Here is a 20493-nt window from a genome sequence, read left to right as displayed (position 1 = left end):
GTGCAAGATGAGTGACAGGGTGTTTATTGAAGTATATAGACACTGACTAGTTAATTAAAGAAGTCAAAGACAAGTGTGTAAGTGACTAGAGGGCTGCATGCATAGTGGATAGACGTTTAAACAGTCCATGAGCTAAGACCTCAGACACTGCATGATTACCTGGGTACTGACTGAATCATTACACTACTGCAAGGAGAGTGCCTGGGTTAATCTTTTTAAGTTTTTGTGTTTTGGTGCAGTGAATAGATACTACATAGTGCCAGATGAGTCAGTAGAGGTGTGCAAGTGGACTGAAAGAGTGTTCACTGGAGTTTATAGATACTGACTAGTTAATTGAAGAAGTGAAAGACAAGTGTGTAGGTGACTAGAGGCCTGCATGCATACTGGACAGATGTTTGAAGCACTCCATGGGCTAAGGCGTGGGTCACTATATGAGTACCTGGGTACTGACTGAATCATTAGAGTACTGCAAGGAGAGTGCCTGGATGAATCTTTTAAGTTTTTGGGTTTTGGCGCAGTGAATAGATTAGTACATGCTGCTGAATGAGTCACTGGAAGTGTGCAAGGGGAGTGACAGGGTGTTCATTGGAGTATATAGATACTGACTGGGCAAATGAAGGTGTGAAAGACAATTGTGAAGGTGGTTAGAGGCCTGCATGCATAGTGGATAGACATTTGAAGTAGTCCATGTGCTAAAGCCGGGTTCACTACATACGTACCTGGGTACTGACTGAATCATTAGAGAACTACAAGGAGAGTGCCTCGGTGAATTCATAAGTGTTTGGCTTTTGGCACAGTAAATGGATTAGTACATGGTGCTGAATGGGTCACTGGAGAAGTGTAAGGGGAGTGACAAGGTGTTTGTGGGAACTGTATAAATACTGACTGGGATATTGAAGGTGTGAAAGACAAGTGTGTAGGTGGTTAGAGGCCTGCATGCATAATGGACAGACATTTGAAGCAGTCCATTATCTAAGGCCTGGGTCACTGCATGAGTACCTGCGTACTGACTGAATCATTAGAGTACTGCAAGGAGAGTGCCTGAATGAATCTTTTTAGTTTTTGGATTTTGGCGCAGTGAATAGATTAGTACATGGTGCTGGATGAATCCCTGGAGGTGTGCACGGGGACTGACAGGGTGTTTATTGGAGTATATAGATACTGACTGGGCAATTGAAGGTGTAAAAGACAATTGTGTAGGTGATTAGAGGCAAGCATGCATAGTGGATAGACATTTGAAGTAGTCCATGTGAAAAGTCCGGGTTCACTACATAAGTACCTGGGTACTAACTGAATCATACTACAAGGAGAGTGCCTCAGTGAATTTATAAATGGTTGGGTTTTGGTGCAGTCAATGGATTAGTACATAGTGCTGAATGAGTCACTGGAGGAGTGCAAGGGGAGTGACAGGATGTTTGCTGGAAGTGTATGGATAATGACTGGGGAATTGCAGGTATGAAAGACAAGTGTGTAAATGGTTAGAGGACTACCTACATAGTGGATAGGGGTTTGAAGCAGTCCATGTGCTAAGGCCTGGTCACTGAATGAGTACTTGGGTACTGACTGAATGATTAGAGTACTGCAAGGACAGTGCCTGGGTGAATTTATAAGTGTTTGGGTTTTGGCGCAGTGAATGGATTAGTACATGGTGCTGAATGTATCAGTAGAGTAGTGCAAGCGCAGTGACAGGGTGTTTCCTGGAAGTGTATGGATATTGACTGGGGAATTGAAGGTGTGAAAGACAAGTGTGTAAATGGTTAAAGGACTGCATACATAGTGTATAGGCGATTGAATCAATCCATGTGCTAAGGCCTGCCTCACTCCATTACTACTTGGATATTGGCAGCTGTAATAACTGTGCCTGTACATCCCCTCGCCTGCCGCTGGATTAAAAACGAAAACACTGTGAGTGTCCTGCATATGGTGAAGCACTCTAGCTTTGTATTCGCCACAACCTGAATAGGTCAACAGAGTCCGTTAGCGGCGGTTCCGCAGCCCAAATTGAATCCAAAACACAGTATTCATATATATATGCTCCAGACCACCAGAAAAACCTCTGCACTTGCGGGTAGGTGCTAGTCAAACATGAGGGTGGACTCATGAATTACTGCAGCTCCACAACCTCCCAAAGGAAAAGACAACACTCACAGAAAAGGAAAAAGAAAACCTTGTTAACTTGCACCAGTTACACAGATGCGTTTTGGCTGACTCCTTTCTCAACGTTTAGCCAGCAAGTGCCAATGAATTAATTTTATCACAGTTCATTGGTTCAACTTTCAGTGACATCATAAATTCAAAAACATGAGAGAGAGTGAAACTTCAGAATGTTACATCTGAGACTTTGCAATAGGGGTTATTTATCAGGAGAAAATTGTCGGGATTAACCATTTTCACGATATTGCAACTTCATATCGACTTTCAAGCATGATAACGTTATATTCTGCTTTATAATGTTTTACTTGATTTCACACATTATGTAATCTCACACGATAGTTTCCCAAGAAACTGTCATAGGGCACCATTGTCGTTCTTCCCTTCTAAAAAGCATGCTAATGCGCTTAAAAGGTGAGTAACATCCATCTCTCCATTTTTAGACATACTGTTACATAAAAACATTCACAATTTTAATAGGTACCTTTTATTCTCGTGAGTACACATATACTATATTTCAATGTGTGGCAATTCAAAGCATTACTAGATTATGACATATTTTAAGCACATTAAGAATACATATCACGTCAGTAAATCATCTGAAGCTTAACTTCTAAGGATCTCAAGGCAGTTTGACATAACATGTCATTATACATTGATCATTTTCTCTTTTAATTTTTTGTAACTTTTCCTTCCTATATTCAGGACACAAAAGACTTTTACTTGAGGTACTGTAGCTATCTGAAATGCCAGACTGAATTGGCTGTGCCAATGCTTTTTGAATTGGACGCTGTCATATTGAGAAGACTGGTCTTTAATAATATTAAGCTGTTATATTTGTAATATCTCTTTTTGTAAATGTGTGAAGAAGAAACCATAATTTGAGAAAAAAGATTATGGAAATGTTTCACTTTATTAATGTGTTATGCAGTGTACTCTGTTTTTTTTTTCAAATAAGTTTTATTTCCACACTAAAAAGACATCTGAGGGTCAGGTAAACTTGTGAATCAGCAAGGTTGGTTGGTTCTCCTAGTAGACAAAAGCTTATGGAGGACAACTGGGAAGGGAGGCATTATATCCTCCCTTCGTCTTTTTCACAAAGAAGCCCATTGCTTGTTATAGCATACATAGATATAGATAATTACCAAGGCATTGAGAGATATAATATTAGACACAAAACCAAAGAAAAAAATCTTATACTAAGTACAATGTTGTCCATCTTGCTTTGGCCTTTGAAGCTGTACAGGCAGCAGCTGCATTATAATTGCTTCTTCTTCTCAGCAGGAAAAAAAAAGGAAATACATAATTAAATCTGCATGAATTAGCATCCAATTAATGCAGTTGGTTCATCACCAATTTACTGATTTGCACTGCAGGTTTATTGTTAAATCATGTTTCACAAAGTTGCTGAATAGAAAAAAGGACGCATTTGTTTCATTTTGAAGTAAGTGTTTATTCTCCTGTAAGCCAGCTGTCTAAAAAGGTAATTTCCACAATTGACTTTACCAATAATGATCTGCTCGAGCTGCTTTGCAGTTTGCTTAAAAGGTTTGTATACATCGTATGAGTAAATATGTCAATTAACTATAGTTTTCAAAATGATCCAAGTTTTGAACACTGAAAGATTTTTCAGTCTTTGAAAGGAACAAGACACTTCGGAGTATATTTACAAGCCCTTATCGCCACCACAACCTCACTTTTACTGACATTGTAGTGGAGATAGTGCTTCGCCTCATTCACGCTATACTTTGTGAGAAAGGGGTGTGCAATGGCTGTTTCGGTTCATGTTTCACCGCAACTCCCATTGTTTTTGACGCTGCCCCATATTTACAAGGGCAGTGTAAATATGGGGCAGTGCCAAAATTAAAACCAGGGGAAACCTGGTCTTAACCCCTTGCGTGAGGGTTTATTTCTCCCGCTGTGCGGGAGAAATAAACGGCGTTCGGGAACACGACGTCTCCTGGCCATCGTGCGCACATGCCCACCGTAATGCACGACGGCTGGGAGACGTTGTGCGCACGCAAGGGGTTAAACAAGCGCAATGAGGAGAAATGTTTCATTTCTCCTTGTTTTTGCTGTTTCTATGTGTGCTGTATTGTGCAGCACACATAAAAACAGCAAAAGGTCAATAAGAAATATTATGTTTTGCCGCTTCTATGTGTGCTCCATTAGGCAGCACACACAGAAGTTTCTAAATGCGTTTTCAGAGAGTTTGTGTGCAGGAAGAGACACCTTTCTGAACATGAACAATCTTCCCCTACAATGCAGGCACCCTTGCACTATGGTGCAAGGGTGTCTGTGTTGGCGCTAGGTCCCTAAAATTAGTGCCAGTGCAGGGGGAAATGCAGGGCTGCACCGTAATCTTGTAAAACAGTGCAGCCCTGCGTTTTAGAAATGGTGGAGCGCGGCATTAAGCCATGGTGGTTAACACCACACTCCGCCACTTCCTCGTAAACATGCCACTTCAAGTTAGAGAAGTACTCATAAAAGTAAATCGACCATGGATGTCCACCTACTTTCAACATGCCAGTTCATTGAAATCATTGATATTTGAGAATCTCTCTTTACATAGCTATGATACTTTTTTAAGCATTGTGAATTTCATGCTTGGCCATAATTCAATATAGCTTTTGAATGGCTTTCTAAATTTCTTTCAATGGATTATGGCATACGAAAGAGCTCTTCCAATAGATGAATTTAGTAGTAAGATCAGATGGAGGGTAGGACCATGGAGCCCATGAAGAAAGTATGACATAACCAAGACAATAGTTAAACGTGGTGCATAGGAATCAGATAGGCCAAATATGTGTCATTGTTAGAGATGTTCCTTTAGGTAGATGAAAGGTTCAATACCTTTATAGTCTCACACTACACCATCTACCTTTTTCCAAGGTAGCCTGCAAATGACGAGCCTTAAAACTCTCAGGGTGACATTGATCGGGTAGCCATATATAGGGAGATTGCAAGATGCCCCCTCATTATGCCACACAATTAGAGTAAACCTCATACCTTCTTTTAAATATGTATCTGGTCCCCCACTCAACTAAAGGGAGTCCTTTTTGTCGTGTAGCCTAGCTACATGCTCATCCATCCCACATCAGGGGATCTTTCTACCTCCATCCCCCTTGGCCTATAGTTCCAACTTGAGCCTGGGGCTCACTTATTGTTTGGTGAGTGGACATAAGCATGGATGAGCCCTGTAATGTAATTTGCCCCTGATTGCTAAGCCGAACATTTCACCCTGGGCTGTGGCTGCACATGAGATAGTGAATACAAATTCATGCTCCCCCCCCCACAGAATTACTGATAGATGTTCTCTATCTTGGTTCCTTAATGCCAACTATATTGAAGGGTTATACCATCTTTGTTCATGGGCTGTCCCTACAGACCTTTGTAAGTTTAATTTATGTTAATTCCTTCGGTTGCTTCTCTATGACTTCGGGTGGACTTTCCAGACCATGTAGCAGTGCTGGTTGTGAAATGCACATTCCTATGGGTTGCTCCAGCGCTGCTTCTGGGTGAATGCTGTAGGCTGGATAGCAACGCTGGTTGTTTAGTACCCAAACCTAAGGGCGTCTGTGCTGCCCGACGTGTGAGACCACTCAGGTCATAAATAATGGCTGGTTAGAGAGACCACTTGTGGTGGTTCCCCTCCTTTCCGGAACAGCTCGACCGCCCCAACATGGCGGACAATAAGGTCCAGACAGGAAGCGGGATAGGTGGTCCAGACGGCCAAACTGGAAACTCCATGCCGGTAGCAGCATACCCCGGGGGTGGGACCGGAAAAGCCATCTTTAAATGGAGACCGTAATCAAGGAGCAGGCAGCGCGAGGGAAGACCAAGGACATGGACCAGGGAGACGGCGAGAGCAATCCCTGTATCCAGTTCGGCGAGACTGTGGAGACGTCACCACCCAGGAACCCGACCGACGTGAGGAGGAAGGCAGTAAAGTTGTCCGCTACAGGAGCAACTCCCTCGAGTCCAGTACTCCTACAAGGGAAACGAAAGCTGTGACTCCCCTCCCCACGGCCGAGGAGGGCCATGGGTTCAGGCAAGTGCTTGGGTCAGTTTTAATTCGGGGTTGGTAGGCGGGAATACGGGGTGCCGCACTGTGAAGCACCTTAACCCTTCCCACACTTAGGCACCTTATGGATAGGAACGGGTGAAGGTAGGACTCTTCCCTTATGTGCAAAGCTAGGAGGGAGGCTTGACTCTTTTTTTTTTTTTCCTTTCCCCTTTGCCAGTTCCCCTACGAGGAGACGGACGGAGCCCTACTCCAAGACGTCCAGAACTGGAACCAGCCCAACAATGACCGACATAGGATCCTGCCTGCCCCACGTTCCAGGGACTTTGTTTTCCCTTTTGTTTAAGTATACCTCCAAGCCCCGACCTCCCCTGGAACGATATAAAAGAGACACCCAGAGACTACTGGGTTGGAACTGGGCCAAGGACTAACGAAATAAAAGTACCCCGTTACCCTCATACCTGAAGGTAGTCCCGTGAATTATTGAAGTGGGAGGGACGACGAGCTCCTGTCATGGTCTATTGCTCACAGTGGTGTCAGAAGTGGGATACTTGTGTGTTTAGCCTATCACAACACAAACCTCACCACGGAGTCCATAATATCTCAACTGCCAGAAAGCCAACGCCACCTTCAGCTCGTCTTCGAGGAGCAGACCAAAATGGTACAGCAGGAACAGGAAGCCTTGCACCAGGCCCCGAAGGACCAAGCATCCCTCATTGCAACAAACCAGCAAGTGCAGGACACAGCCATCATGCATGTGACAGACGCCATATCTACTGCTCGAGTGCACCCCAATGTGCCAGGCACAGTCCTACAAAGATTCCAGGAGGGGGCTGACCCGACTTCTTTTTCGTTAATTTTGAGCGGGTTGCCACCACAGCGGCCTGGCCCCAGGAGAGGTGGGAGCAGTACATCGCCCCCTTGTTGTCCGGAGAACTACAGGCCACCTTTCAAGCTGCAAACCCCGACAGAACCACTCCATACAGCGACATAAAAAGAGCCATCCTGGAGAGACTGGGCTGCGACCAGGAATACTATCGCAATCGGTTTCGCAAGGAAAAATGGTCTGCTGGGGACACCCCCAGAGCCCTTTACCTCCAGATATGCGATCAAGGGAACCGATGGCTATCTCCTTCCTCCTCTACTATAGATGATGTCACAGAGAACGTCTATCTGGAGCAATACCTTGACGCTCTCCCCCTCAACACCCGGACCTGGGTTAAACAGCACCCTCACCTGACTGTCACCCTAGCTGTGGACTTGGCATGTGCCTATCACAGGTCCCCCGACTTCAAGGCACATCCCCAGCATTACTCCTTACACATACCTAGACCCCTGGTTAGAGTCCTGGAATGCAGGGTCCCAAACCCCATGAGAACGACACCCCGACTCACCCAAGGAATACCATCCTTACCAGGTACACAGTGTTTCCACTGTGCTGAATGGGGGCACATAGCCCAACAATGTCCTGCTCGCAACCCTCCCCAAGAGCCCATGGAGGTGGGATGCACCCGTGGCCGTGTATTGCTAGCTGGGAAAGCCCCGCAACTCATGTACATGTAAAAGGGAAACCTGTGGTAGCCCTGCTAGACACAGGATGTCACCATACCGTAGTCAGTAGAGAACTCGCCCCGAGTCGCAGATCCGGGGGGGGGGGGATTACATATAAGTCACGGGGAGAAGAAGATGTATTCCCTAGCTGAAGTCCTGCTGGAGATAGACGGGGAACCCCAGTTATGGCGGTGGGAGTGATGCCCTTTCTCCCTGGTGCCATCCTTCTTGGGACATATATAAAAGACAAGCTCTCCAGAATAGCTTTTGATGATTTATTTCCATATAAATAAGCACAGCAACAATAGCGTTGTTCCTTCCTTAAGAGTCAGTGCAACTGACCCCAGTACAGCATTCTTTCAATCAAATTCTCTAAGAATTAGAATGTGGAACTTAAAACAAGTAAAGATTCCTATTCATAAGTATTGGAATATAACATATCTTCCTTTTTTTTTAAATGAAGAAAATAAAGTGTAACATGAATCCAAACCATCTACTTTACAAAATCAAGTAACTTCACAGGTAAAAACCTAGTACGTGTAGAGTCGTTAACTCTACCAGCAACAGAATCATTAGGAGGAATGGTGGTGTCAGAGAGATTAGTATGTAACAAGTGTGAACCAGAATTGTTGCTTATACTTAACCCATTCTTGATATTAAGTTTAAGCATTTTTTCACTAGAAATACAAATATCACATTCCCTCACTGTGTGATCTGCCATGCGATCCATCCCTGGCCACCAAAAATAGGATCTGATCAAGCGTTTCATGGCCGACATACCAGGATGGGAATTGTGTGCTAATTTAAGAATCATTTCACAGACACCAAAAGGTGGTACACACTTCCCATTTTTGTAAACAAGATCTCCTTCCAATTCCAAATTCTCTGCAACTTGATACATAGGCATGAGTTCCTCACTAATATGTTTTTTTGTTGGCCAACCTTCTACAATATACCTCTTAACAATTTTCCATAAAGAATCTTCTTCTTCACTTGACTTCCATTTCTCTTCTGAAATACCTGCAAAAGCACCAACAACTAGGTCTTGAATGGAAGTGACAATTTCTACATCATCATCTTTTTTTTCCTTCTCAATCTGAAAAGGATGTTGTGACAAAAAATCTGCAGTGACATTTTTCTTACCTGGGACAAACTCAATATTAAAAGAATATTCCTGTAACCTTGAAGTTAATCTAGCAACTCTCGCAGTAGCATTCCAACCTCCACCTGGTGAAAGAATTTTAACTAAACGTTTATGGTCTGTTTTTAAGGTAAACCTGCTTCCCCATATGTAGTTTCTGAAGTGTTCAATAGCCCATACACATGCCAGTAACTCCTTTTCAATGACAGCATAACGTCTTTCTGTCTCGTTTAAGGTTCTTGACACAAAACACACATTCCACTCTTCATTGCCACACTTTTGAGACAAAACCCCTCCAATACCATATAAGCTTGCATCTACAGTGATTTTTTTGTTCAAATTTTTTTATTAGTAGGGTTTTGCGTACAGTTTTCCACAAAATATGCCAACTGAATTACATACAGACCAATTTTGTGCATCATTGCGACTGAACATTGCTGTTTACAAAAGTAGTTACATTGGTAATTTGTCCCCGGAACCTCCAGATAATACTAGATCCAGCTGACCCCTAATGATACGAGCCTATAGATCATCATATGTATCGTCCCGGCTGTCTTGATATGTCCCATGTTATCTACGATCAACTCGGTCTCCCCTGTACTTGCTGTGTATCTCCTCCCTTCTGACGAAAGTGTGCAACTGTTACGCTAACTAGTGTAACGGCATCTGAACTGCCGATGGGTTCAACTGTTAACTATGGGGAGGAGTGGACGAGATCGCAAAAAGGGAAGAAGGAGCTAAAGGAGAAAAAAGAAACAAAAGGGGGGGAGCGGGGAAACGAGTGGGAGGATCGTGAGAGGGGGGAAGGGGTCGGGCGGGCTTGGAAACACTGCCACAGCGGTCTACGCGTGGATGAAGAGTAAGTGTGGTGGACGCGGTCAGTGGGAGGTCAGGGCCAAAGCGGGCCGGTGTGCGTGTGTATGGAAGGGGCTGGGGTCTCCACTCGCCTCTCCTGGGTAAGTTCCCTGCTTGCCTATTATGTCTCTGTCATTGTCCCTGGGTGTTGGGTGGCGGGGGGTGGGGAGGCTGCAGGAGGTGGGCTGTGTCGCATTCTGTGTCTCTGCCTCTGTGCAATGCTGTTTGAAGTGTATCAGGAGTTGTGCCCATTCCATGGATATTGGATGTTTGTGGGTACCCCTCACCTCCTCCTCTCTGAGTGTCTCCTCCTCCGCCGTGCCCCATTTAAGAACCGCTCCTATCCAGGCCGCCTCTGAGGGTCCCGTAGGGGCCCTCCAGTGCATAGCTATGTTCCTTTTCGCTAAGAGGATAGCCAGAGACTTGAATTTCCATTGGACTTTTGCGGTCTTCTTCTTCTGGGACATTCCCAAAGCACATGCCTCCCACGTAGAGGCGGCTGGGAGATCGGTCGTCACCCGGAGTGCTTGGTGCACCCTACCCCAATATTGTTGTATGGATGGGCAGGCCCAAAACATGTGCCTGAAGTCTGCTTCTAACAGTTGGCAGCGAGGGCATCGGAATTGCATTTCCGGGTAGAACCAGTGGAGCTTGTCGGGCGTAAGGTACGCTCGGTGCAGGATGTTGAACTGTATGTTTTTGAATCGCGCGTTTCTGGACACCTTTTTTGGGAATTCTAAGGCTCCGAGTCGTGGAACGCTCGGCCCGCATCATCTTCCCACACGCCCCGGAGTCCGTCCAGGGAGACGTCTGTCAGTTTTCGGATCGATTTGTAATGCCACGTAATTAGATGTCCGCCAGCCCCCATGCGTAACAATGTGTGTAACACTGGATGTGTCGGGGGCTCCCCATCCCGCAAGATCGAGAATTGGCCGCCGCTTTCTAAAATTTGTCTATGTCGTAGGAACTGCCCATGAGGGAGGTCGTACCATTCGATTAGTTGTGCGAATGTCTTCAGTTGTTCCTCTTGAAATAGTGCTTCCATCTCCTAGATGTTATGGTTGGTCCACTCTCGAAGGGCTCCCGCGGTGTAGTATCCGCTCTTCTGGGGGAATCCCACCAGGGGAAGCAGGGGGGAGTATAGTGGTTGGCCCTTGGACATGCGATGTATCCGCATCATGCACTTGCGAGCTATGGTCACCTGCAGTGGGTGTGTGCGTGTCGGTGTAGTACCTGGTAGTAACAGTCGTCAGATCGCGGGGAGGGGTATTCTACCTTCCTCTGTGACCGTCTCTCCCGTATGTCTCTCCGCTGTCCAGTGAGACAACCACTGGAGCTGAGCCGCGAGGAAGTATGATTCGAAGGACAGAGCTCCTAGGCCTCCGCCCGTCATAGGTAGGTATAGTGTGCGCAACGCCACTCTGTGACGGCCTCCTCCCCAGATCAGGGTTGTTAGTAACGTATCTAATTCCCGGAAGAAAGAGCGCGGTGGGATTATAGGAAGGTTCGCGAAGTAATAGAGCATTCTCGGTACCATGATCATTTTTGCTGTGGTGACACGACCTATGGGTGCCAATGGTAGCGACTTCCAGAACCCCACCGCCGATCTCAAACTTGTCAGTGCCCGACGATGGTTACCTTCGAAGAGGTCTTTGGGGGAGTGGTAGAGGCGCACCCCCAAGTATCTGGGGGCCGTCCCGTCCCACGACAGCCTCTGTGGCCCCAGTGTTATTTCCATGGGCTCTGTTTGGGCACCTAGTGGGAAGATCGATGATTTCCCCCAGTTCACTCTTAGTCCTGAGGTCTCTCCAAACTCCTGCAGCACGGTCCATATTGGGGTGAGGTCGTCCGAGGTGTCTCGAACATATATCAGAAGATCGTCCGCGTAAAGTGATGCACAATGGACCGTGTCCGCGATGGGGATCCCCCACCCCGTCCCCTCCCGTCGTAATCTTATGGCCAGAGGTTCCATCGCCAGAGCGAAAATGAGAGGGGACAGGGGGCACCCCTGTCTGGTTCCTCGGGTCACCGGGAAAGGGGTCGATATGAGTTTACCGAGTCGCATCCTGGAGGTGAGGTCCCTATACAGGAGCTGGGTGTAAGCTAGTAGAGTGGGACCAACATTTACACGCTGCAGGACCGTAAACAGGTAGGGCCATAACAGGGTGTCGAAAGTCCTTTTCTAGGTCTAAAATCAGAAATGCCGCACAGGGGAAGCGTTCTTTTGTTTGGTCCTGGACATGAAAGAAGCGGCGTAAATTGTGGGAGGTGGTGCGTCGGGGAACTAACCCACATTGGTCGGGGTGCACCAGGGCTGGAAGTATTTGACTGTATCGATCAGCTAATAGTTTCCCTAGGATCTTACAGTCTGTATTCAGGAGCGTTATCGGTTGATATGAGGCCGGGAGCGTGGGGTCTCCGTGCGGTTTCAGGAAGGTCACCAGGGTCGACGTCCGCATTGATTCCCGGGAGTATCTTGTTTGCCAGCACTTCCTCGTATATGGAGGCCAGTCGTGGCGCCAAGTGCGTCGCGAACGTGCTATAGTACTCGAGTGGGAATCCGTCCGAACCCGGCGCCTTCTTGCAGGCCAACGACTTGAATGCTTGCTTTACGTCGGCCGGTTTGATCCTCTTATCTAGTTCCTTTCCTGTCTGCGGAGGGGATCCTAGGCATGGGTGACCGGCCTAGGAAACTGTCTAGGTCTCTAGACGTCGCTGCCTGCGGGGACCGGTATAATGCCGCGTAGCATTCGTGAAAGATGCGCAGTATGTCGGCTTGGGAGTGTTTGAGTTGCCCATCTGAGGCCTTAAGTTCTGTGATGAGGTGTGGTGTTGAGTCCTGTTTAACTAACCATGCCAGAAGTGAACCCGTTCTGTTACCCTCCCGGTGTGTTTTAGCTGCGTATGCTCAAACATTGTATTTGCGCAGATCATGTAGCTTTTCGGCGTGTGAGGATTTTGCCGCCAACAGTTGTGCCGGTGTGGCTTTTCCTTGGTCCACCCTTTTTTACATGTCCTCTAATGTAATTTCAGGCTGTTGTAGGGCCCTATCCAGCACTCTCCTGACCCCCACCACTTGTTGGATACAATGTCCTCTGGCGCTAACCTTAAATGCGTCCCACTCTATAGCCCTGGAGGAAGCCGTACCATCGTTCCGCTGGAAGTGTTCCTGCATGTATTCCTCATGGGTGTGACAGAATACTGGATCTGTGAGGCACTCCTGGGGCAACCGCCATGTTGGGATTGGGGGGTGAGGGTGTTTCCATCTGAGGACCACTGTGTGTGCATCGTGATCCGACACTATTCTACCCAGGTAGTCCGAGTCTCGTACTTTGGGCAAAAGCGAAGCTGAGCATAGACATCTGTCTAATCTGACTCTTAAATCGTGTGGGATTGAGTGGAAGGAGTAGAGTTTAGTTGTGGGGTTACGCGCTCTCCAAACATCCGTCAACCCCCATCTATCTGCCCACCTGCGAAGGTCTGCAGCTTGTTTGTGGGCTGGTGAGTGTATCTGCGCGGGACACGATCTGTCAAGGTGCGGGTCTAGGGTGCAGTTATAGTCCCCTCCCAGGAGCCATGGGATAGACGCGTAGTGCACCAATGTGTTTGTAAGTCTGCCCCAGTAGCGCTCCTGCTCTATGTTGGGGGCATATATACTCCCTATGAGTAGTTGTTGGCCCTCTAGTAGCCCTATCAGCACTGCAAATCTCCCTTCCTTGTCAATTAGCCTGAGTTGTTCTTTGAATGGTACCCCTGGTCTGATCCACCTTGTATCTACAGTGATGATACAATTTTTGTTCATACAAAAAGGTTTTAAAGTGGGTGCATTTACAATATCTTGCTTGACAACCGTAAAAGCATCCTGTTGATCTTTACCCCACTCAAAAACAGACTTTTGTCTCAAAAGTTTCCTCAATGGCTCCATTTTTTATGCGAAATTTGATACAAACTTACTATAATATTCACACATGCCCGTGAAAGACAATAATTGTTCTTTGTTGCATGGAGCAGGTGCATTTAGAATACTATCAACATTAGATTGTTTTGGTATGACCCCATCTCCAGTAAGCGTGTGACCTAAGTATTCTACATTATTTTTAAACAAATTACATTTGTGTGCCTTAAGTGTCAACCCACTATGTTTTAGTCTTGAACAAACCTCAGACAAATGTTTAAGGTGTTGTTCCTCATTGGTGGAAAAGATTAAAATGTCATCCTGAAAACATTTTACAAAATTGTCAATGTCTTTGAAGATGTTAAACATGACCCTTTGAAATACAGATGCCGCCGAGGCCAATCCAAACGGCATCCTTGTATATTGAAATAATCCTTGTGGAGTGATGAAGGCTGTTAAGGATTTTGATTCTTGAGTAAGTGGAACTTGATGGTACGCGGACCTTAAATCCAATGTTGAAAAACATTTTGCACCCTCTAATAAAGACACAAGTTCGTTAATGTTCGGTAAGGGGTGACAGTCTACAACGATAGCTGAATTTAAAGCTCCTAAATCCATACATAATCTCAATTTTTTATCAGGTTTGCGAACTAGAACAATGGGTGAAACCCATTCAGAAGAGTCAATTGGTTTGATAATCCCTTCTTAAACCAGCTCGTTTAACATGTCTTTTAACTCTTCTCTAACATTGATAGGCACGGGTCTGACTGGAGTTGTATTTGACTTGAGTTTGATCTGATGTGAGAAATCCTTTAGTTTCCCCAAAGAATCAGAAAATACTTCCTTATAGGTGACCTTTAAAAAACTTTCCATGCCTTCACAAGATGTGACTGAAATGTGATCACTGTTAATAGACTCATCTAATGTGACAGGATCTTTAAGTCTTGGATTTAAAATAATCCCAAGTTTATATTGATCCTTCCAACCAAGCACATTTATGCCCTTGACAGATACATACAGTTGTATATCAGCTCTCCTGTTCGTGAAGCTTAACTCAGTATGGAAATAGCCTACCATGTCAATGCGAGAACCATCATAGCTCACAGGGTTAATATCTGATGGTAAAATCTTCTGTATGTCAAAAACGTCATTAAGTTTTTCTTTGAAATATTGGTTAGACACAATGGTCCATGGAGAACCAGAATCAGCCATCAAATTTAAGTTCACACCTGAATTGTTAACAATACACATAGGCGAGTTTGTACACAACATATTATCAGGGTCTTTAACATTGGCAATGTTATCAAACAATGAGACAACAAATCCTCTATTATGGTGCGAAATATCTTCTCTTCTGTCCTCCTGAGTCCCTGTAGACCCTTCTAAAGTACATGAAATCCTTGCTCGATTTTGAGGTGTGAACTTCCTTTGGTCCCTACACATGTTTGCAAAATGTCCAACCCTGCCACAATTTTTACAATCTCTTTTAATAGCTGGGCATCCCCCAAACGAAGCCATGTGATTTTTGTTTCCACACCTGTAACACATCAAATTCTTGTCATTTCTATCAAATCTTTTAAAATTGTCATACCTGGACGTGTGTGGAATTAGAATTGGTAAACTCATTTTTAAGTTCAGATTGACGTTTGAGTGCACATACTTCTTCTGAATTGTCAGACTTATTATTGACATTTCTTACAGTATTCATCCATTTTTCTGTTTGTTCAAATGCTTTTGCCGTGGAAATGGCTTCTGATAGTTTTGGATCCCCCATGACCCATAGTTGTTCCTGTGTCTTTTTACATTTGACATGTACAATAATTTGGTCTCTTATCATCTCGTCAGACATATTCCCAAAATTGCAATGTACACTCAAAATTCTTAAAGAAGTTAGAAAATCATCAAAGTTCTCATTTTCCTCTTGCTTCCTTGTATAAAACTTAAATCTATTCAGAGCTATATTACTAGTGGGTTTGAATTTCTTTTCCATTCTTAATAAAGCTTCATTGTAGACATTAGTGGCTTCTCGATTTTCTCCAATAACAATTTCAGGTAAAGCACCGAATGTCATCTGTCCCTCCGAGCCTAAACAATGTAGGAGAATACTTTTCTTCCTTTCGGCACCCATTCTGTCACCATCTATAGCTTTCATATAATTAATAAATTCTTCCTTCCATCTTGACCACGGTAGTGGAGGATCACCTTTAGACTGTATGAATTTCGCTGGAGGGTCAAATTGCATTTTTTCTTTTTTTTAATACATATATTGAAGATAATGCATGTAAAATAATAACTTAATCTTACTATTTAATGTAATTCTGGATAGTTTGAATATTAAGAAAACATTTTTTTTTAATTTATATTAATTCCCTCGTGAAACGACAGCAATTAAGTTGATAATATCAATTCTAACACTTACTCTTATTTTTTCCTCTTTTTTTTTTAAAATAGGAGTATTCTATTTCAAAGTAAACGAAGACAGGAGCTGGAATCGTCTCAGCGCGTAATGGTTGCTATGGAGGTAACTATGTCAACACAAAATGGCTGCTATTCCGTGTATTACGCATCACGCATCCCACAATCCTTTGCGCTGCGTGATGACGTACGTAGCAGTTCTGAGTACCTCTTCCGGAGAATGCCGCTTTCTCTCACCTCGTTTCCATTCGGAGATTATGTGTGCACGGTCTTGGAACACAATAACGTTGCTGATCCACGCTCCGCTACGGTAATTACTTTTGAAAATGTAACGGTGATAATAGTTTACCGTTGATTCCTCCATGCGCGACTTCCCAAATTGTTTAAAAACTCACTTCACACTCACGGTTTCTTGTTTGCTGACCGGATTTTCTTCGTCTACTTCGAAAATCTTTCTTCTTTTCTCATTCAACGATCTCAGATGTCAAATCCATGTATGCCTGCATCGTAGTTCATGAACACAATCTTCTGTGCTTCTGTATTGTTGAGATTGCTGTTCTTCCCTTCGTCGCCACTTATAAAAGACAAGCTCTCCAGAATAGCTTTTGATGATTTATTTCCATATAAATAAGCACAGCAACAGTAGCGTTGTTCCTTCCTTAAGAGTCAGTGCAACTGACCCCAGTACAGCATTCTTTCAATCGCATTCTCTAAGAATTAGAATGTGGAACTTAAAACAAGTAAAGATTCCTTTTCATAAGTATTGGAATAGAACAACATATCTTCCCAGGTTCCAAGAATACCTGTCCTCCCTCACCTCTCTCTCTTCCCTGTTAGGGTGGTTGGGGCAAGCACCATTTTCCCAAGAAGAATAGAAGGCCCCAAACCAAAACAAAATAAATCCCTCAAGGAAAGAAGAGAAGAGCGCGCGTCGTACCTAAAAGCCAGTTGTGCTCTACCATCTCCTCTCCTTTTTTCCACAAAAACTCCCCAGACACCTGGACAGAACGTCCGTGCAGCCCAGTGAGATGATAGCACATTAAAAAAACATGCCTGGGACCAAACCAAAGAGGATCTTCCTGATAAGTTAGGCCCATTGTTTTATGTAAAACGGGGTTTGTTTTACAGGGTCATTCGGGAAGCAGGACAATATAGAGAGCAGCTATTAGTCCCAAAACCTTACAGAGAACAGGTGTTGGATCTAGATCATAACCAAAGAGGGGTGGCCACTATGGGAAGGAGCACACGCTACAGTACCTATTAGAGAAGTTCTACTGGGCTGGGGTCTACCACGAAGTAGATAATTTTTGTGCCTTATGCAATAGGTGTCAGTTGGTCAATAGGCACTCACTTCCCAAAACCCCGCTACACCCACTCCCGATAATAGATGTACCCTTTCAGAGGGTGAGGATGGATCTCGTGGGACCCCTTTTGCCCTCCTCCCGTGGGTACCAATATATTCTCGTATTAGTGGACTATGCCACACGGTACCCGGAGGTGATAACCCTGATTAGCATTACTACCACAGCAGTGGCCCAGGCTATGGTTTCCTTCTTTTCTAGGGTGGGGTTCCCTTGTGAATTGCTTACTGACCAGGGCACTCTGTTTGTCTCATGCCTTATGAAGCAGATATGCAGCCTGTTAGGAATCAAGCAAATACGCACAGCGGTGTACCACCCCCAAACAGATAGTCTAGTTGACAGGTACAATAGAACAATAAAGACCATGCTAAAGAAAGTTATTAACAAGGCGGGCCCGGACTGGGACCAACATTTACCCCTGGTTCTATTTGCTATATGAACCCATGCACAGAAATTTACCGTTTCTCACTGTTCGAGCTATTGTTCGGACGGAAACCTTGTACGCTCCTGGACATGGCAGTTGAGCAATGGGTGGAGGAGGAGGACGACAATAAGCCCCTTTTACAGAACAGCAGGACTTTAAGACACACATTGGTGTCTCTTTGGGAGGAGGTCCATACAAACATGGAAAAAGCGCAGGACATACAAAAAAAAACATTATGACAAGGACACAAAACTCAGAGAGTTCAAAGTGGGAGACCAGGTACTGATCCTTCTCCCCAGCACAGATAAAAAGCTGTTAGCCACCTGGCAGGGCCCTTATAAAGTACTGACCAGGGTCACCCCAGTCTCTTATCGCATAGCCCTCCCCCATAAGACCCAGACCGGCCAGACTTACCATGCAAATCTTTTAAAGGCATGGGAAGGCCCCCTACCAGCGGCTCTGGTCACAGATGCCTCAGTATTACATGTGTCCCTGAACAATCCCCTTGACATCCCTCTGGTTCATCCCTCTCCTACAGGAGAGGAGCCCATGTGTTTGGGCAATCAGCTTACAAGGACACAAGCACAGCAGATGCTTGCTTTGTACTACACCTATGCAGATGCATTGTCAGGGACACCGGGACGGACCTCCCCAGTAGAGCATACAATAGACACAGCAGGGGCTATCCCCTTTAAAGCTAAAGCCATATCGTATTCCGGCTGCACGAAGGCAAGCAGTAAACCTAGAAGTGGAAGCTATGTTGGAGGCAGATGTTATCGAACCCTCCCACAGTGCCTGGTCCTCTCCAGTGGTCCTCGTCCCCAAACCAGATGGAAGCATACGATTCTGCATCGACTTCCGTTGACTTAACGCTGTATCCAAATCCGATACATATCCCATGCCCCACATCGATGAACTCATAAAACGCTTGGGCGACGCTAAAATCATATCCATGATTGACCTCACAAAGGGCTACTGGCAAATTCTCCTTGCCAGGGAGGCCAAAGAAAAAAGAGCCTTCTCCACCCGTCAGGCCTCTTCCAATTTAAAGTACTTCCCTTTGGACTTCATGGAGGCCCGGCAACGTTTCGGAGGCTGATGGACGTTCTCTTGCGGGACCACCACACATATGCTGTTGCTTACCTAGATGACATAGTCGTCCACAGCCCTGACTGGGACACCCACCTCACACATCCACGGGCCATCCTAGATACCCTGAAGGAGGCGGGCCTCACAGTCAATCCCAAGAAGACCACTTTTGGCACGGACCATATTGAATACCTTAGGTATGACATCCAAGCCGGAAAGATTAGACCCCAAGTAAACAAACTGGAGGCCATCCGATGCATTCCTCTCAACTATCAACAGGAAAGACGTCTGCTCCTTTTTGAAGTTGGTGGGATACTATAGGAGGTTTATCCCTCACTTCTCCAACATCGCTAGCCCCCTTACCGACCTCATAAGGCCATGTCAGGGAAGCCCCTCCAATGGTCCCTTCCTCTGGAACATAGCTTCTCCCTCCTGAAAAAAAACCCTATGCAACGCCCCTGTCCTTACTTGCCCTGACCCCAACAAAACCTTTGTTCTCCAAATGGACACTTCTGGCAGGGGGCTTTGGGCTGTCCTTACCCAACCTGAAGACAGAGGCGATTTGCGCCCTATCCTTTTTCTGAGCAGGAAGCTGTTCCCCAGGGAGACAAAATATGCCACCATAGAAAAAGAATGTTTGGCCATCAAGTGGGCGATTGAAGCACTGCAATACTATCTTCTTGGACGACAGTTCCTTCTACTGACCGACCATGCCCCCTTGACTTGGCTCTCCATGCATAAAGATTCAAACCCAAAGGTGCTCCGCTGGTTCCTTGCCTTGCAACCTTTTCCTTTCCGCACTTTGCATGTCCCGGGTAAACTGCAGGCGAACGTGGACTTCCTCTCCCGGTATCTGGTATCTGAATGGTCCCCTCGTCCATTCCTGGATGGAAGGCAATGTGGTGGTTTCCCCTTCTTCCCGGAACTCCTTGACCACCCCAACATGGCAGACAATGAGGTCCAGACAGGAAGCGGGATAGGTGGTCCAGACGGCCAAACCGGAAACTCCTTGCCGGTAGCAGCAGACCCCAGGGGCGGGGCCAGACAAGCCATCTGCAAAATGGAGACCGGAATCAAGGAGAAGGCAGCACGAGGTAAGACCAAGGACGTGGACCAGGAAGACAGCGAGAGCAATCCCTGTATCCAGTTCAGCACGACTGTGGAGACGTCACCAACCAGGAACCCGACCAGACGCAAGGAGGAAGGCAGTTAAGTTGTCTGCTCCAGGAGCAATGCCCTCGAGCCCGGTGCTCCTACAAGGGAAATGGAGGCTGTGACTCCCCTCCCTATGGCGCAGGAGGGCCATGGGTTCAGGCAAGTGCTGGGGTCCTTTTTAATTTGGGGTCAGTGGGTGGGAATATGGGGCACCGCACTGTGAAGTACCTTAACCCTTCCCACACTTAGGCACCTCACAGATAGGAACGGTTGAAGGTAGCACTCTTCCCTTATCTGCAAAGCTAGGAGGAAGGCCTGACTCTTTCTTTTTTTGTTTTTCCTTTCCCCTTTGCCGGTTCCCCCACGAGGAGACGGACGGACCCCTACTGCAAGATGGCCAGAAACGGAACCAGCCCAACAAGGACAGAAATT

The sequence above is a fragment of the Triturus cristatus genome, chromosome 5_1 (assembly GCF_964204655.1).
Source record: "Triturus cristatus chromosome 5_1, aTriCri1.1, whole genome shotgun sequence".
NCBI lineage: Eukaryota > Metazoa > Chordata > Amphibia > Caudata > Salamandridae > Triturus > Triturus cristatus.
The sequence above is the reverse complement of the archived record's forward strand: the minus strand, read 5'-3'. Positions refer to the sequence as shown.